General features: G+C 42.5%; 1 protein-coding gene across 16 annotated transcripts in view; it reads right to left on the reverse strand.

The window, feature by feature from the left end:
• LOC110522572 (neurexin-3b) overlaps positions 1-18,473 on the reverse strand; it is a 628,889-nt gene extending 610,416 nt beyond the window's left edge. For all 16 annotated transcript variants that reach the window (XR_016495480.1, XR_016495481.1, XR_016495482.1 and 13 more), the window contains exon 1: positions 18,354-18,473. The gene's annotated coding sequence lies outside the window, so the exon portion shown is untranslated. The remainder of the gene's footprint in view (positions 1-18,353) is intronic.
• Between the last annotated feature and the right edge of the window lie 450 nt (positions 18,474-18,923).

An 18,923-nucleotide genomic window follows, 5' to 3' on the forward strand; every position in this document is an offset into this window, starting at 1 on the left:
CAATGCACCTGAACATACAGAATACACCTGAGCTCAATTCTCATAGCAAAGGGTCTCATAGCAAAGGGTCTGAATACTTGTGCAAATATGGTATTTTTGTTTTTACTTATATTTGCAACATTTAAAAAAAAATCTGTTTTTGCTTTGTCATTATGGGGTTTTGGGTATAGATTGATGAGGATTTTATTTGATCCATTTTAGAATAAGGCTGTAACGTAAAAAATAAATAGAAAAAAGGGAAGGGGTCTGAATACTTTCCAAATGCACTGTAGCTAACCACTCACTGTATCCCTAAGGACCTTCTGCAGCCTGATAAAACATACTAATTATCCAGCAGCACCATATTCCCTTTCATTCCCATATCTTCAGGGGATTACCATCATAAACAGCTATTCATGAAGATGTTATGGATGCTACCCACTTGATGAGGTAGCTCCCATAGGTGCGGGGAATGTTTATGAATATGCAAATATTAATACACTCTAGGTGTTTCTCAATATGCATACTACCGTGCTCCACACACTCATGTTCCAAGTGCATTCTCTGAGGACGTTCTCTTGAGCACGGTCTTGTGAGGACGAGTGTAGAGAACACATAAAACATTACATCTGAGAAGCACTTTCACTCCCCCTACTGTATTACCTCACGCTGCACCTCCCATTCACTGAACCTTCTTCCAGCCAGGACAATGGCAACAATAGACACAAAACAAAATATACACAATACTTACAACTATGTGAATATTACAATTCAATATATGTGAATCGTAATAATACAGCTAGCCAGTTAGTTAAACAGGCAAAATTGACCTATAACTGATGTTATGCAAGGTAAATGTACATTTTTCATGAGTAGCTAGCTACGAATTCTTTGTGGTTAGCTAGCTAGCCAGTTAGCCCTATTGACTTACTATGTATGGGCTTGCGATCTAGGAACTCTACAGTGTGTATTGTAGGCAGGTAAACAAGATTAACACAGCATATATTACTTAACTTATCAAGATAAAATATTTTTATTCAGGCAACATATGAGATGTTATTCAGCAACATTTAATTCCGAAGTCAGAATTTATTTTCTCTGGCTTCAGCTCAAATAATTTAAAGACATTTAAGGACATTTTAATAATTTTATGCATGTTTGCGGCATATTTCTGTGCATACTTTCCGTTGAAGCATCGATGCATGCTTTAAAATATGTACAAACGGAGTAGACATTCGAGAAGTGCCCTCTGTGGTGTGTTTGGCATACTTTGAACACCGACTGTCCTGTCCTCCAATTTGCGTGCTCGGAGCGTGGTAATATGCATTTTGAGAAACACCTATAATTTTGCCTTGTGCATGTGTATGCATTCTTTAGCAAGCAGCAAATGACCAAATACTAGAGCCCAGAGTTTTTCATGACCTTGTGACCTGGCCCCAAAACAAAATATCCTCTTCCCTGTCAGGCCACGTTGTCAGAATTTGTTTTTTACATTATGATTGTTTATAACTACTGTTCCATGTAGGAGGGAAACGAGGTACAACATACAATGGGGAGCCGTACTCTCGTGACTTCGGTTGAAGGATCTACAATCACGCCTGACAATGCCAATGAAATCCGTGACTCTCTGGAAGTCCCGCATTCCCACAGGTGATAAATTGAAGGAATGAATCCGAGCACTTAATCACGCTCTTCACAAAGCCCAGGATCGGGCAGCGCAGGGCCAAACAGGTTTTGTACCTCATTTCCCTCCTTCAGGGAACAGTAGTTCTAGACATAATGTCATTTTCCCTTTCAGTCAGGGAAATTCATTGCAACATAACATGGGGAAATATAATCACGCCCCAGGTGGACCTCAACGGATACTAAATGAAACGACCCATGGCAGACTACTCAGACCTGACCCTGCCAGATGCGGCAGTCTGAGTATTGCGCACATGGCACACTGATTAGTGAATTTACCCCGTCCCAGCTGTAAGCACACTAAGAGCAGACAGTGTATGGTGTAGACCAAATCGCTGCAGCACAAATATCTCCTATAGTCAACCTTTAAAACAGCGCCCAAGACACTGCCAGATCACCGGTGGGGCTAGGTAGCCCTTGCCCCTTGCTGCTATAAGAGACAGCCACAGAGATCCAGTGGGAAAGACGTTGCCACAGAGATCCAGTGGGAAAGACGTTGCCACAGAGATCCAGTGGGAAAGACGTTGCCACAGAGATCCAGTGGGAAAGACGTTGCCACAGAGATCCAGTGGGAAAGACGTTGCCACAGAGATCCAGTGGGAAAGACGTTGCCACATGGATCCAGTGGGAAAGACGTTGCCACAGAGATCCAGTGGGAAAGACGTTGCCACAGAGATCCAGTGGGAAAGACGTTGCCACAGAGATCCAGTGGGAAAGACGTTGCCACAGAGATCCAGTGGGAAAGACGTTGTCACAGAGATCCAGTGGGAAAGACGTTGCCACAGAGATCCAGTGGGAAAGACGTTGCCACAGAGATCCAGTGGGAAAGACGTTGCCACAGAGATCCGGTGGGAAAGACGTTGTCACAGAGATCCAGTGGGAAAGACGTTGCCACAGAGATCCAGTGGGAAAGACGTTGCCACAGAGATCCAGTGGGAAAGACGTTGCCACAGAGATCCAGTGGGAAAGACGTAGCTTAGAGCTGGATTAGTGAAACAGACAAAAATCTGGTCACATAACTGGATATCCCAGGTCTGTTAAATGGACATGTGTAAAGCTCACAATGGACACAGGGCATGTAACTTCAGTTGCTTTCAGAAGAAAAAGGAGGAGATAGCTCAAAAGCTAAGGACCTATAAGACATAGCCATGACTTTCAGGGCGAAGGCCGCATTTGGACACAATGTCACCTTAGTCCTCCCCAAAACGTTTAGCCAAGGTCGAAAGCCATGAGGAAGGAGGTTTCGTAGGAGAGGATCTTCAGATACACTGACTCCAGAAGTTCAAAGGAGGCCGCAAACAGTGCCAAGTCTCATGTGGACGCAATAGGTCTAGAGACCGGTCTGAGACAAGGTACACCTTCCAGGAAACGCAAAGCCAAGTGTTGGGCCTTTCATGCCAAATAGTGTCCTCCTCTACATCACAATGGGATTTTGTGAGTTCTAGCTTCTGTTGCTAGGGCTGTTGCTAGAACATTCTGACTGGATAAATGAAACAAATCCCCTGGCGAGGCTTCGTCAATTCCCACTTGACACACTGGGAGAGTGGTACGCTTTTAACGTGGAGAATGCTAAGCCCTGCGCAAAAATATCTTGTCGGAAGATAAGTATGTCCCTAACAGAGCACTGAAAGGAACAAGGCCATTAACTTGGCACCAGATTTCAAATGCTTTCCACTTACTGTATATGCATACAGCCCTTGTAGACTGAATAGTATCAAAAACATTTGAAGGTGACTGGTGTGTGACTGGTCTCGGCCATATCTGATCTTGTGAAAGCTACTAGACATGCACATGGGTTAATCATACATAGACAACATCGGCCTGAACTTGTGAAGATCTTTGGACAGTAACATTAGCTAATCAGTTATTGGCACCAATTGACCTGCAGAAGGAGTGGGGTGATCAAGGCTAGAAGGTATTAATCATTTACATAAATCGGATAAAAGCAGAGTACTGGGAATGGAGAATCAGTTCTTCCATGGAATTGCTCAGCTTTATTACTTTTGTAATAAAGTCTATATGAATTCTCAAGCTCCGGTATCTGAGAAATATTTGATTCATTATTTCCTCGACAAGAGCAAATTGCCCAACTTATTACTCTCAACCTGGGGAGACTGCTATACCCCTTGAACCCAATGAACACCATGGAGCGCGGGGGGACCAGAGGGTAGCAGGAAACACGGGCAAGCTTCCAACACACATGCATGCTTCTATGAGACTGTATAGCCTGCATGAAGACCGAGTCACTTATAGGCACAGAGGTGTCAGGCAAAGGCTGACATAGTGCCCCGTTTGCCATGACAAAAAGCAGGGCACTGGCATCACAGTTATGTTTGTGTGGAGCGGCGCAGCTGCTCGGGGTCTACTTCCTCATCGAAGGAGCATGCAACCCACGCTTCCTTTACTCCCTCCAACTCCAGGAATTTAAGATAGGAATTGGTTTCCAATTCTCCGGGTGAATGCTAGTAAGCGTCATTCACTGGAAGTTATACATGGTAGCCGACATTAGCCAGGAGGCTCATTAGTCTAAGCTAGGCTTAGCCTCTTTGACCGCAGCACGGTCCGTTAAGAATAACCAAGCGATTTAACGCTATGTACACTAAACAAGAGAGCTACCCAAGCAACTCCAAAATGGGGAGGCAGGAATAGCTAGTAGTAGCAATCTTGCCTTACCGGGTTAGCTAACCTGGCTAGCATGCCATGCAGCGCTTGTTAGCTAGCCTGGTCTCAAAAGTCTGCTTAGGACTGGATCACCAAGGTGGGACCCAGACCCTTCTGTGAAGAGAGGCAAGCAGTGCTATTCCAAGCCAAAGTTCGTCCCAGGTGTGACGTCCTTTACAGTTATGCCATGACCTGGATCTGCTGTTGTGCTGCGGTCGCTGTTGAATAAGTTTGAGGGGTGAATGTAGCACATTGGGTTGTGTGAAACTTATTCCTCAGCCTGAAGTATCTTGCTTGCGTTCCTTCATTAGCTAGCTTTTGAGGTGATCCGCTAATTCGCTTGAGGGCGGTCAAGTGTGTTTGTGAGGCAGTGGTACTGAGTTCTACGCAAGGTATGGGCTGAATTGGGAGGAAGTGGTACTCGCTAAGCAAGCAACGTGACGTCCTTTACACATGCACCAAGCCGAGACATACAAGACAACAAACGTCAGTATATTTTAAAGCATTATCTCAACGTACCTTCTGCGCTATGCAATCTGATTTCAGAGCTGGTCATGGGTGCACATCAGCCACGCTCAAGGTCCTAAACGATATAATGACCGTCATCGATAAAAGACATTCCTGTGCAGCCGTATTCATCGACCTGGCTAAGGCTTTCGACTCTGTCAACCACAAAATTCTTATTGGCAGACTCAACACCCTTGGTTTCTCAAATGATTGCCTCGCTTGGTTCACCAACAACTTCTCCGATAGAGTTCAGTATGTCAAATCGGAGGGCCTGTTGTCCGGACCTCTGGCAGTCTCTATGGGGGTGCCACAGGGCTCAAATCTTGGGTCGACTCTCTTCTCTGTATACATCAATGATGTCGCTCTTGCTGCTGGTGATTCTTTGATCCACCTCTACGCAGACAACACCATTCTGTATACCTCTGGCTCTTCGTTGGAAACTGTTAACTAACCTCCGGATGATCTTCTATGGCATACAACTCTCCTTCCGTGGCCTCCAACTGCTTTTAAATGCAAGTCAAACTAAATGCATGCTATTCAACCGATCGCTGCCCGCCCGTCCAGCATCACTACTCTGGACGGTTCTGACTTAGAATTTGTGGACTAGAGGTCGACCGATTATGATTTTTCAACGCCGGTACCGATTAATGGAGGACCAAAAAAAGATTAATCAGCTGATTTTTTTAAAAATTTGTAATAATGACAATTACAACAATACTGAACTAACACTTATTTTAACTTAATATAATACATCAATAAAGATCTATTTAGCCTCAAATAAATAATGAAACATGTTACATTTGGTTTAAATAATGCAAAAACAAAGTTTTGGAGAAGAAAGTCAAAGTGCAATATGTGAAATGTAAAAAAGCTAACGTTTAAGTTCCTTGCTCAGAACATGAGAACATATGAAAGTTGATGCTTCCTTTTAACATGAGACTTCAATATACCAAGGTAAGAGGTTTTAGGTTGTAGTTAATATAGTATTTATAGGACTTTTTCTCTCTATACCATTTGTATTTCATATACCTTTGACTATTGGATGTTCTTATAGGCACTTTAGTATTGCCAGTGTAACAGTGTAGCTTCCGTCTCTTTCTTTGCCCCTACTTGGGCTTGAACGAGGAACACATCGACAACAGCCACCCTCAAAGCAGCGTTACCCATCGCTCCACAAAAGCCGCGGCCCTTGCAGAGCAAGGGGAACAACTACTTCAAGGTCTCAGAGCGAGTTACGTAAAAATAAAGGAGAGCCGCACACTCTAGGAGCTCAGATGCAATTTTAATTTTAATTTTACCAACGTTTCGACAGCAAAGCTGTCTTCATCAGGGCAAGTTACGTCACAGATTGAAACGCTATTAGCGCGCACCCAGCTAACTAGCTAGCCATTGCACATCGATAACACCAGCCTAATCTTGGGAGTTGATAGGCTTGAAGTCATAAACTACGCAATACTTGAAGCTTACGTCCCTGTTGTTGCTTACCACCGCTTAGTCAGACTGCTCTATCAAATATCAAATAGACTTAATTGTAACATAATAACACACAGAAATACGAGCCTTAGGTCATTAATATGGTCTAACCTGGAAACTATCATTTAGAAAACTGAACGTTTATTATTTCAGTGAAATAGGGAACCGTTCTGAATTTTATCTAACGGGTGACAACCCTAAGTCTAAATATTCCTGTTACATTGTACAACCTTCAATGTTATGTCATAATTACGTAAAATTCTGGCAAATTAGTTTGCAACAAGCCAGGCGGCCCAACTATTGCATATAACCTGACTCTGCGTGCAATGAACGCAAGAGAAGTGACACAATTTCATCTGGATTTATTTTCGCTAAATACGCAGGTTTATAAATATATACTTCTGTGTATTGATTTTAAGAAAGGCATTGGTGTTTATGGTTAGGTGCAGTCGATTGTGCTTTTTTTTCTTTATCATCCCCCTGCGTTACATTGATTATATGCAACGCAAAACACACTAGATAAACTGGTAATAGCATCAACCATGTGTAGTTAACTAGTGATTATGATTGATTGATTGATTGTTTTTTATAAGATAAGTTTAATGCTAGCTAGCAACTTACCTTGGCTCCTTACTGCATTCTCGTAACAGGCAGGCTCTTCGTGGAGTGCAATGAGAGGCAGGTGGTTAGAGCGTTGAACTAGTTAACTGTAAGGTTGCAAGATTGAATCCCAGAGCTCAGAAGGTAAGGTGTGTTCTTACCTGACTTGCGTAGTTAAATAAAAGTTGTAACAAAAAAATATATATGCATTTTTTTAATCGGTCAAATCGGTGTCCAAAAATATAGATTTCCGATTCTTATGAAAACTTGAAATCGGCCCCAATTAATCGGCCATGCCGATTAATCGGTCGACCTCTAATGTGGACAACTACAAATACCTAGGTGTCTGGTTAAACTGTAAACTCTCCTTCCAGACTCACATTAAACGTCTCCCATCCAAAATGAAATCTAGAATCGGCTTTCAATTTTGCAACAAAGCATCCTTCTCTCATGCTACCAAACATACCCTTGTAAAACTGACCATCCTACCGATCCTAGACTTTGGCGATGTAATTTACAAAATACCTCCAGCACTCTACTCAACAAATTGGATACAGTCTATCACAGTGCCATCTGTTTTGTCACCAAAGCCCCATATACTACCCACCATTGCGACCTGTACGATCTCGTTTGCTGGCCCTCGCTTCATACTCGTCGCCAAACCCACTGGCTCCAGGTCATGTACAAGTCTCTGCTAGACTCAGCTCACTGGTCACCATAGCAGCATCCACCCGTAGCACGCGCTCCAGCAGGTATATCTCTCTGGTCACCCCCAAAGCCAATTCTTCCTTTGGCCGCCTCTCCTTCCAGTTCTCTGCTGCCAACGACTGGAACGAACTGCAAAAATCTCTGAAGCTGGAGACTCTTACCTCCCTTACTAGCTTTAAGCACCAGCTGTCAGAGCAGCTCACAGATCACTGCACCTGTACATAGCTCATCTGTAAACAGCCCATCCAATCAACCTCATCCCCATACTGTATTTATTTATTTATCTTGCTCCTTTATCTCAACCCCAGTATCTCAACTTGCACATTCATCTCATATTGTAATTAATTTGCCACCATGGCCTATTTATTGCCTTACCTCTCTTATCCTACCTCATTTGCACATGCTGTGTATAGATTTTTCTACTGTATTATCTGACTGTATGTTTTCTTTACTCCATGTGTAACTCTGTGTTGTTGAATGTGTCAAATTGCTTTGCTTTATCTTGGCCAGGTCGCAGTTGCAAATTAGAACTTGTTCTCAACTGCCTTACCTGGTTAAATAAAGGTGAAATAAAAAATGAAAAAATTAGGGCACTAACCCAAACCTGGCTTGTTAGACTGTGTTGTTTCAGTCACGTCAGCCATCTTATTTATTGAAATAGACAGGACAAGCAATTTGAGGAATAACTAATTGTTTGTGATTGGGAAGGTTATGAGAGCCATACAAACTTCAGCACACAATGTCTCAGTATTCATGGATGCCAAAGGAAGCCAGGCTTCCCCAAAACATTTACAGAAGAAAATACAAAAATACAAAAAAACACACACACACACACACACACACACACAAACACAGAAATCAGTACCATGGACAGCCACATCATATTTAGCTGCCATTGATTGGACAAAATATTTAGGTGATTAGATGACGTTGAAATGTTGAAGTTGAAATGGTGCTGGAATAGAGGAAGCAGCTCCTGTTTTCTTTGTGATTTGCAGTAGCACTCCATGGTTCTAAATCAAAAGTTGCTTAATAGTTTGAAAATGTCAGAAACATTACCTTTGTCGTGAAGTTGCAATTGTTAATGCGATAACATGATATTTATCGAATAATTTACTATGTTTATTATTACGTGATTAAATTAATAATATAACAATTAACTGAGTAAACACCCCGGGAAAAGTTTGTTTAACCTCTCTTGGGTAGGGGGCAGTATTTTCACGTCCAGATGAAAAGCGTGCCCAAAGTAAACTGCCTGTTACAAGGCCCAGAAACTAGGATATGCATATAATTGGTAGATTTGGATAGAAAACACTGTTAAAATGATGTTTGTGAGTATAATAGAAAGGATATGTCGGGCGAAACCCCGAGGACAAACCATCCCAAAAAAAGAAAATTCAGCCTACCACTGTTTTCAATGGCATTCACTTTAATTATAAGGCAAAATCCTCCCAGATTGCAGTTCCTAGGGCTTCCACTAGATGTCATCAGTCTTTCAAAAAGGTTTCATGCTGGTTTTTGGAAAAATTAGCCAGAAATGGTTGTTTTTCTAGGTGGCTCCCATTTTGGCTGTAGTGTTTCCAAGCGCGTGGAAGAGGGCGCTTTCTTTGATATTTTTCTTTGGTAAAGACAATGACGATTCTCCATCTTAAATGTTGTTCGCTTATTTACATATTAGGGTACCTAAGGTTTGATTATAAACGTTTGACTTGTTTGGAAAAGTTTATTAGTAACGTTTGGGATTCATTTTGTATGCATTTTGATGGAGGGAAACTGGATGGATTATTGACTGAAGCGCGCTAGCTAAACTGAGTTGTTATGGATATAAAGAAGGACATTATCGAACAAAAGGTAGCCAGGTGGGGCCTATGGGGAAGCAGACCTAGTATCAGCTAATAAGGTGCACAGGTTGCCATTCAGAAGTGGTAGTGATAATTAGCTAAGGGGCCATGGTTCCATGAAACCTGATATCCAGCTAGTCTCTCTATGAAAATGGCCCATGCTGCCTCTCTCTAGACCTGCTTCAGTCAATCAGGATGAGTTATTGGGAGCACAATAATATGGGATCAGGTGTCCATCTCTTGAATTAAAACAATGTTTCAGGGGTTATATAACATATTCAAGGACTCCATTATAATATATTCCAATTTTTTTGTCCATATTAGGCCTGTAATTGCTGTTAAAACAGATCGAGTATGTTTTATGTAATGTGCCTTATACTGTATTAGGCTACGTATTCAACGACTCAATTATACGCTACACACATGAACTATAGGCATAGTCCACAGGGGGTTGGTGGCACCTTAATTGGGGAGGACGGGCTCCTTTTAATGGCTGGAGTGGCATCGGTGGAATGATATCAAATACATAAAAAATGTGGTTTGATGCCATTCCATTCGCTCAGTTCCAGATGTTATAATGAGCTATTCTCCCCTCAGCAGCCTCCACTGGCGTAGTCAGATTTCCATCTCATTTCTGTTGGCATTAAGCTAAACCCGTCACTGTTAAAGGATGCGTTACTATATATCGCCTACATTTCCCGTTATATATGCGTTTAATTATTCAAAGCCAACGGACATGAGAAGATGGCATGAGGTACCGTTAGGGACAGATCTAAATTTGGGACAAAAATATTGGAGGGTTGTAAACCTTTTTCTTTCTTTTTTTAATTTGGGGAGGGTTGTATTTTTTTTATTGGGCAGAGGGGAGTGTGGTGCGTTTTTTCACTGGTTTACATTCACTCTTTTGCACGTTTTAATATATAATTTTGTTCCATCATAGACAAATTTACTAATCTTTTTATATGCACCTCCCCTATATCAAGGTGTTCTGGTACTTCCCTTATGCACTACACTTTCATTTACTATACTACAGGTCAATATAGTCTGCCAGTCTAACAATCTATTCTGCCCTCTCCACCATTCATAGAGACAATAGTGGATTGTTTGTCCAGGTCCGCAGTAGACTAACTAGCAATCATGCCACGCATAAAAGCATTCCAAGCTGCATCAATTTTCAATATGAATCCACAAGAACAAATAGGAATAGCTGATAAGCAGCTGAGAGGCCGGTTCATCGCATGAAAAACACATTTAGACATGAGACACGCAGCTAAAAAAGCTCCCCTATGAATCTTGTTCGGGGACGATATAATTATCCTACCTAGACCAGCCTACAACAGAACACAACAATGCAATGAATAATTGCATTATTGTTTTCAAGGGAGTACAAATTTCTACTCTAGGATGCAGTGAAAATGTCATTGAAATAATGACGCAAAAGCCCTGTGATTTGAATGTTTAATAATTCCATTTGGATCAGATGTGGGACTACTCTGGGCAGTTTGTAAGGTCTAGAAAGGCACAGTAGCAGGCCAGTCTGGCTGCATTTTTACCTCTGATATTGAAATGAGCTGGCTGTTGCAGATCATCATTCTCCCAAGTCGTCCTATAATAGTGTGGCCACATACGCTCCCTGCAAGCCCAGTTATGCGCTCTGCCTCCTCTACAATCTTAGTGGCTATTCCTTGTACTATAGCCAAAATATTTATCATTTAACTTTTAAAATGTATGACCTTTTATGTGTGCCATCAACACAACCAGTCACAATGTCATAACCTGTCATGTCTACTCCCTCTCTCCGGTGCCCAACATCGCCTGTCTACTAACCACTGGTAATGGCAACTCATCTTTACGCACACCTGCATCTCATCATCAGTCACACCTGGACTTCATTACTCCCTGATTACTTACCCTTTTATATAGCACTCTTTTGTTATCAGTTATCAGCCAGTATTGGTTATGTTTCCTTGTCAGACGGTTCTCTTGTTTTGTATCGGTCTATGTAGGTTCATATTAAACTCACTAAGTTCCCCTGCTTCCCGACTCCCTGTGTCGACGTTACAGAGCCAGCACCCCAGCCCATCCAGCAGTCCACCCAGGTCAGCGATGCCACCAATCAATCCCTTTCTGAGAAATACTGGTGGCCCACTTTGGAGCAGGACTTTGCACACTATGTCAACTCATGTTCACTATATACTCAATCTAGATCTCCCCGGCACGCACCAGCAGGAAAACTCCTTCACATTCCAGTGCCTCAGCATCCCTGGTCTCATTTGTCCATTGCTTTCATCACTAATCTCCCCTCTGATGGTTGTAGACAGATTCTCAATCATATTGTTCCATCCCTCTCTCTGGTCTCCCTACCGCTCTCCTGGTCGCTGAGGCACTGTTCCAGCAGGTCTTTCAGCACTTTGGCCTTCCAGAGGATATCGTCTCAGATTGTGGTCCCCAATTCACAACTTGTGTATGGAAGGCTGGGTGTCACGGTAAGCCTCCCTTCCGGGTACCGGCCTCAATCTAACAGGCAGGTGGAGAGGATGAACCTGTAGCTGGGGAGGTTCTTGAGAAGTCACTGCCAGGACCGGCAGAGGAAGTGGTCCCAATTCGTTCCTTGGGGTGAATACGCCCAGAATTCATTGCAACACTCCTCCACTGGGTTGACTCTCTTCCAGTGTGTTCTGGGTTATCAGCCGGACCTGGCTCTGTGGACTCCGAGCCAGAACGAAGCTCCTGCAGTGGACGAGTGGTTCAAGTGCGCAGAAGAGGTATGGAACGATGCCCACATGAGACTCCAGTGCACCGTCCACCGTCAGAAAGAGCAGGCGCATAACCACCACGATGATGCTCCCGTGTTCCATCCTGGTGATCTCTCTACTAGGAACCTCCCACTCCGCCTGCCCTGTAAGAAGCTGAGTCCCCTGTTTGTGGGGGTGTTCAATGTCATCCGGAGGGTCAACGAGGTAACTTACAGATTAAAACTCCCAACTAACTACCGGATATCACCATCTTTTCATGTTTCCCCCCTCAGGCCAGTGGTTCCTGGTCCCTTGGCTGATGTTGTCCCCCATGACACCGCTCTGCCTCTCTTGGACATCGAGGGGAGCCCCGCCTATGCCGTCAGATCACTTCTGGTCTCCTGACGTCATGGGAGTTGGTTCCAGTACCTGGTGGACTGGGAGGGACACAGCAACAGTGCTGGGTTCAGGTGGATGACATTCTAGATCCCAACAGCATCTGAGAATTCCACCTTCGTCGTCCGGACTGGTGCGTTTCTTGCTCCCGGGCCGTCCACCTAGCTGGCGTCATCCTGTGTCTGGAGCCGTGCGTCGGGTACTGTCACGTCTACCCCCGCTCCCCCTCTCCGGCGCTCAATGTCGCTGGTGTACTAACACCGGTAATGGCATCTTTACGCACACCTGCGTCTCATCATCAGTATCACCTGGACTTAATTACTCCCTGATTACTTACCCTTTATATAACACTCTTTTGTTATCAGTTATCAGCCAGTATTGGTTATGTTTCCTTGTCCAACGTTTCTCTTTTGTATCGTTCTATGTTCGTTCATATTAAACTCACTAACTGCACCTGCTTCCCGACTCCCTGTGTCGATGTTACAGATCTGATTAGGCTATTTCAAGTCTTCTTTAGGCATGCCAGAGTTTCTTCTCTAGGCATGCCAGAGTTTCTTCTCTAGGCATGCCAGCGTTTCTTCTCTAGGCATGCCAGCGTTTCTTCTCTAGGCATGCCAGCGTTTCTTCTCTAGGCATGCCAGCGTTTCTTCTCTAGGCATGCCAGCGTTTCTTCTCTAGGCATGCCAGCGTTTCTTCTCTAGGCATGCCAGCGTTTCTTCTCTAGGCATGCCAGCGTTTCTTCTCTAGGCATGCCAGCGTTTCTTCTCTAGGCATGCCAGCGTTTGTCTAAAATATCATTCCAGCATCCTCAAAAAGCCTTAACATTAATCAGGTTTCCATCCAACCTTTTTAAGTGGGTAAAGTACATGTCGGATAGAAAATGTCATGACATCATGGGAAAGCATGCGGAATATTAGGGTGCAGATGAAATCAGTAAAGATGAACTTCACAGGGTGATGAGCTTGATGATCATTTCAATAAATATTGAGGGTCTTATTCTGGTGACATGATTGATGTTTGGCTGCCATTTGTCCCCCAAAAATATCTTGTCCACTTTTGTCCATAATCTCATCATGTAGTAGGCTATACCTCCACTGTATCTGTGAGCTGTTGACTAGAGAGCACATACCAATACCAGAGTGGGCACATTCCCTATACCTACGCAACATTTTTTTTGTGGCAAAACCTACAGTAGGCCTAGAGTTGCAAACGAGGTGGAAACCCATTTAGCTTGTAATTTTTATTTGGTATATGGGAAGTTGTTTTTATATGTACTGACTACATATTAATTTATAGGGAGCACAATGGAAATAAATCCCTTACAGTGTTTTGGGAAATAATTGTTATGTTATAGACATATTCTAAAACAGATTTATGAAGAAAACTATTCCCCAGCAATCTATACACAATACCTCATAATGACTAAGCCAAAACAGGTTTTTAGAAATGTTTGCACATTTATTGAAAATAATAAACATGTATTCAATCCCTTTGCTATGAAACTTGAATTTGAACTCAGTTGCATCCTGCTTAAATTCATCATCCTTGAGATGTTTCTACAACTTGATCTAATTGACTGGAGATGATTTGGAAAGGCACACACCTGTCTATATAAGGTCCCAGAGTTGACATTGCATGTGTAACGGATGTGAAACTGCTAGCTTAGTTAGCGGTGCGCGCTAAATAACGTTTCAATCGGTGACGTCACTTGCTCTGAGACCTTGAAGTAGTGGTTCCCCTTGCTCTGCAAAGGCCGCAGCTTTTGTGGAGCGATGGGTAACGATGCTTCGTGGGTGACTGTTGTTGATGTGTGCAGAGGGTCCCTGGTTCGCGCGTCTGCAGCATTGAAGGTACTCTGGTCTGATAAAACAAAGATTGAACTCTTTGGCCTAAATGCCAAGCTTAACATCTGCAGAAACCTGGCACCATCCCTACGGTGAAGCATGGTGGTGGCAGCATCATGCTGTGGGGATGTTTTTCAGCGGCAGGGACTGGGTGACTAGTCAGGATCAAGGCAATGATGAACAGAGCAAAGTACAGAGATGAAAACCTGTTCCAGAGCGCTCAGGACCTCAGACAGGGCAAAGATTCACCTTCCAACAGGACAACGACCCTAAGCACACAGCCAAGACAACGCAGGAGTAGTCTCTGAATGACCTTGAGTGGCCCAGCCAGAGCCCGAATTTAACCCGAACGTACATCTCTGGAAATACCTGAAAATAGCTGTGCAGCAACGCTCCCCATCCAACCTGGCAGAGCTTGAGAGGATCTGCAGAGAAGAATGGTAGAAACTCCCCAAATACAGATGTGCCAAGCTTGTAGCGTCATACCCAAGAAGACTTGAGGCTGTGATCGCTGCCAAAGGTAATTCAACCAAGTACTGAGTAAAGGGTCTGAATTCTTAAGTAAATGTCTCATTTAAAAAAACATTTTTTTAATAAAATAGCAAAAATGTAAACTGTTTTGCTTTGTCATTATGGGGTATTGTGTGTAGATGAGGAAAATGTGTTTCAATAAATGTTTGAATAAGGCTATACCATAACAAATTTTATAAAAAGCCAAGGTGTTTGAATACTTTCTGAAGGGACTGTATGTATAGATTTTTATTACTGACAAATAAAATCAATCAATCAATCCAAACTGTGCAGCGGCCATTCAACACCATAAAGTTTGGTGATTGTCAAGCCAATCCTTTGATAATGAGTAGGCCTGCAAGGTAGCGAGGTATGTATTTTCTGTTTGTAGAGATTGCCTATTGATTGTGGTGTCAAACGCAAACCATGATATTGAAGTGCCCAAAGTTGTTATGCTTTGATTATTAGCTGTGTGTGTCTTTGCACAGAAACCTGTGAAACTATTTTATTTAATTATAAATATGGCATAAAAATGTTAAATCTGATATACCCCAGTTGATGATTGTGTGCAGCCGGCTCTGATCGTAGTGTAATGAAATGGGCAGGGAGAGTGAGCCCATCTGTGGTGGTCGGCGAACCCTCGACCTACTGACCTGTAGCACTGTGTGGCATCAACAGTGCCACAAAAGCATGCTGAAGTGGCACAGTCGATTTCCAAATAAAAAAAATACACCATGGTATTCGTGGTAGTGTTGAACGATTTAGTGCTTTTTTGAGTTGGTTTCGGTTGGATTATGAAAACATTAAATGCAACATGGTGGTTGAATGCTGTATCAACACATAATAAAACAAGTAAAGTCCCATGATGGTAGTGACTGTCCATCACTGGTGATTAACCATCATATATTCACATTACTTTAATACCAGTTGTGTGATATTACACTTGTTTCATTTGATGACTATTGTTTCATTCCAAGTCATCTCATGTCTATAGATCTGCTACTTTAGTATTTAAAAGAAAATAAGGTCTACTGTTATGACTGCTGAATACCAACAACCAATCACTTAGATCATGTATTTTCAGGTAGAGAACCCTCGCGAATCCCCGCTTTTTTATCACGCATTCATAGCAGGCGTAAAATAAACAGATCAGATGATGTAGCTGCGCAATGGATTGTGGTCATTGTAGTTAATTATGTTTTCTGCACTAAACTATGTAGAACACTGGCCTGTTGGAAATTACAACTCCCTACTACATTCTACAGTTTGGGCATTATCTGATTCATCTCTAGATAAACTGCAGAGCAATCTGCCCATAGAACTCCATAGTGGAGTTGTCATAATACCCATAAAACCTAGCGGTCAAACAGGGAAATGGTTCCAATCGTTTTTCCACCATTGGGAGTCCCATAGGGTTGCGCACAATTGGCCCAGCGTCGTCCAAGTTAGGGTTTGGCCGAGGTAGGCCGTCATTGTAGATAAGACTTTGTTCTTAACTGACTTGACTAGTTAAATAAAGGTTACATTTAAAAAAACTTGTTGTTCTTTATGATAGCCTAATTAGCATTTCATTTTGGGGGGTAAATACAGGAGAATATACTGATGAAAGTCACCTTGTCCTATAGAGATTTACATGGTTATCAAAACCTCACGCCAGGGTAAGAATACAGTACTCAAAACACAGCGCTTAGTTTAAGTGTTTCTAAAATCCCCTATGGGAAAAATGAATGAAGGAAAAACGATTGGAACCATTTCCCTGATTGGAACGATTTCCCTGTTGACCTCTAGGTTTTATGGGTATTATGACTCATTCTGTGACACTCTTGAGCTCACTTTTTTTTTTTAAATGATTACAAAAAATGGAATTCAACTCATTTAATTGTAAGAGAATTAGTTGTTTAAAAAAAAACAAAAAATAACTGAAATGTTGGTTAATAGCTCAGCACTAAGGTGTGGTTGTAAACTTTATTTTGAGTTAAATCTATGAGGGGGGTTGGTGTGAACTTTATTTGACAGAACAGGTGAAGGTTCATGTGTCTGTCGGTCGGGGGTAACGTATTTCATACTGTGAGCTGAACTATCTGCCTCCATCCGCTGCGTTCCCTATCTGTCACATTCACTCAGCACCGAAATTCTGTCTCATTGAGGGGGAATCTCATTGAGGGGTACGGTTTAATATGACATCAAATCCCGCAAGACTTTAACATACACGCTGCTGCTTCGAAATGCTTAACAGGTCAAACACACTTTTCAGCTTTGCAGTTTTCTGTCATTACCTATAGAAAATAATGTGATTTATGAATTAATGGTCATATGTTTTACTCTCATAGGGTTTAGATACTTCGATTCGAATATAGGCCTATAGGCTACCTCTGACCGTATGCCTTAATCTACATTTAAAGAGTTGTCCTTGAAATACAAATATGAATCCTTACAAAGAACAGCCAACTCAGAGGGCCCGGGCACATGCCCGCGTTTACCAGAACATTGATCTTCATCAACTGAAGTAATGTGGAATTGTTAGACTATATCAGCTGCAATAAACCTACATCAACTATTCAAATAATTCAAAATACATTTTCAACGATAGGGCTCCGATAAAGACTATATCAACCGAGAGCGAAGGTAGCCTACTTCGTGATGCTCTCTCCTCCTCGCGCTCAATTCCTGCTCCAGGCACGAGGGCAGTCTGCACGATGTGACCAACAAGGATTTGTTACAGGATTTGGGTTCGTTCCTTCGTTTACTGGAACATTGTGTAATTACAACTTTATGCATTCGTGGTGATAGTTCATATTATGACGCTTACCTCATCCTTACATTCAGATGACTAGTCCCAGAATGTTCGGAGCAATGTGTGAGAGCATTTATACAGCCGTTAAATGAACTGAAACTTTGCCATGCTTGCGTTTCCCTCCTCAACACGACGAGCTATATTTATATCCTAATAATTATGCATTGACCTTATCCACAAATTGCTTGTTTTAAACGCCATATAAGTTACTTACTTTGTTTGTTGATAAGGAGAGTTCTCCTCCAAAAAAATCGTCGAGCGGTCCTAGAATTCCACGTCAGTCTAAAACATCCCCAAAACTGGCCGACGCAAAATGTATGTGCATCACTGTATCCCCTCGTCCAAAGATAACCTTTTGAAGATGTGAAAATAAACCCAAAACTGTTGTAGAATACATGAGTCGTTTTACCGGTTACACTCAGTAAAATAAAGAACAGAGAATATTATTATTTTTGAAATACAAAAAAAAAACAGCTATTCTTACCTTCATTACCGTAAAAAGGTTCAAACAATATCTCAATAATCCCAAATAAAGTCTCATATACAGCAAAACACCGTTTGGTTTTAGTACATCCAGTAGATGCTCGTGATGATGATGGTAAGGTGATAAGAAGGTTATTACCAGTGCAGCGCTCTCTTTCTCTGTCCCCGGAATGGCTCAATCTCTCTCTCTCTTTATCCCAATATCTCTGTGAACGCGCTTCTCTACAGCGCCGCTCTGTTCGCGCTACTCAGCGCAACTGATGGGCTCGCACTAGATTCTCACACACGAGAATTACCGTCCCTCCCTCTACTCACTTCCCAAAACACGCCATTTAAAGACGTACAGTAGGTAGGACGACGAAGTGGAGGGAAGTTTGGTCCTGAGGCTAAGCAAGCCTAATTAATGTCAAAAGCAGCTGAACTATCAGAATGTATATGTAGTCAGTCATCATAATTCTCATTATGAGAAAAATAGCATTGTAGGCTCAATTTCCCTGCTAGGAGAGGCTAGCATGGCTGGACCTCCTGGGGATTAGTATTCTAAATAACTTCTGCAGGACATTGCGGAAGTGAAAACGTGACTTGTTTTGCAATGTCATGCAATGAAATTGTACAATTGCCTTCTGCGGAGAACTCTCTCGAATCTGAATGCAGTGATGCTGTCCATGGTGCTGAAGTCACAGACAGAGCAACGGCCATATTGAATGTT

The sequence above is a fragment of the Oncorhynchus mykiss genome, chromosome 4 (assembly GCF_057628025.1).
Source record: "Oncorhynchus mykiss isolate SJ-2025 chromosome 4, ASM5762802v1, whole genome shotgun sequence".
Lineage (NCBI taxonomy): Eukaryota > Metazoa > Chordata > Actinopteri > Salmoniformes > Salmonidae > Oncorhynchus > Oncorhynchus mykiss.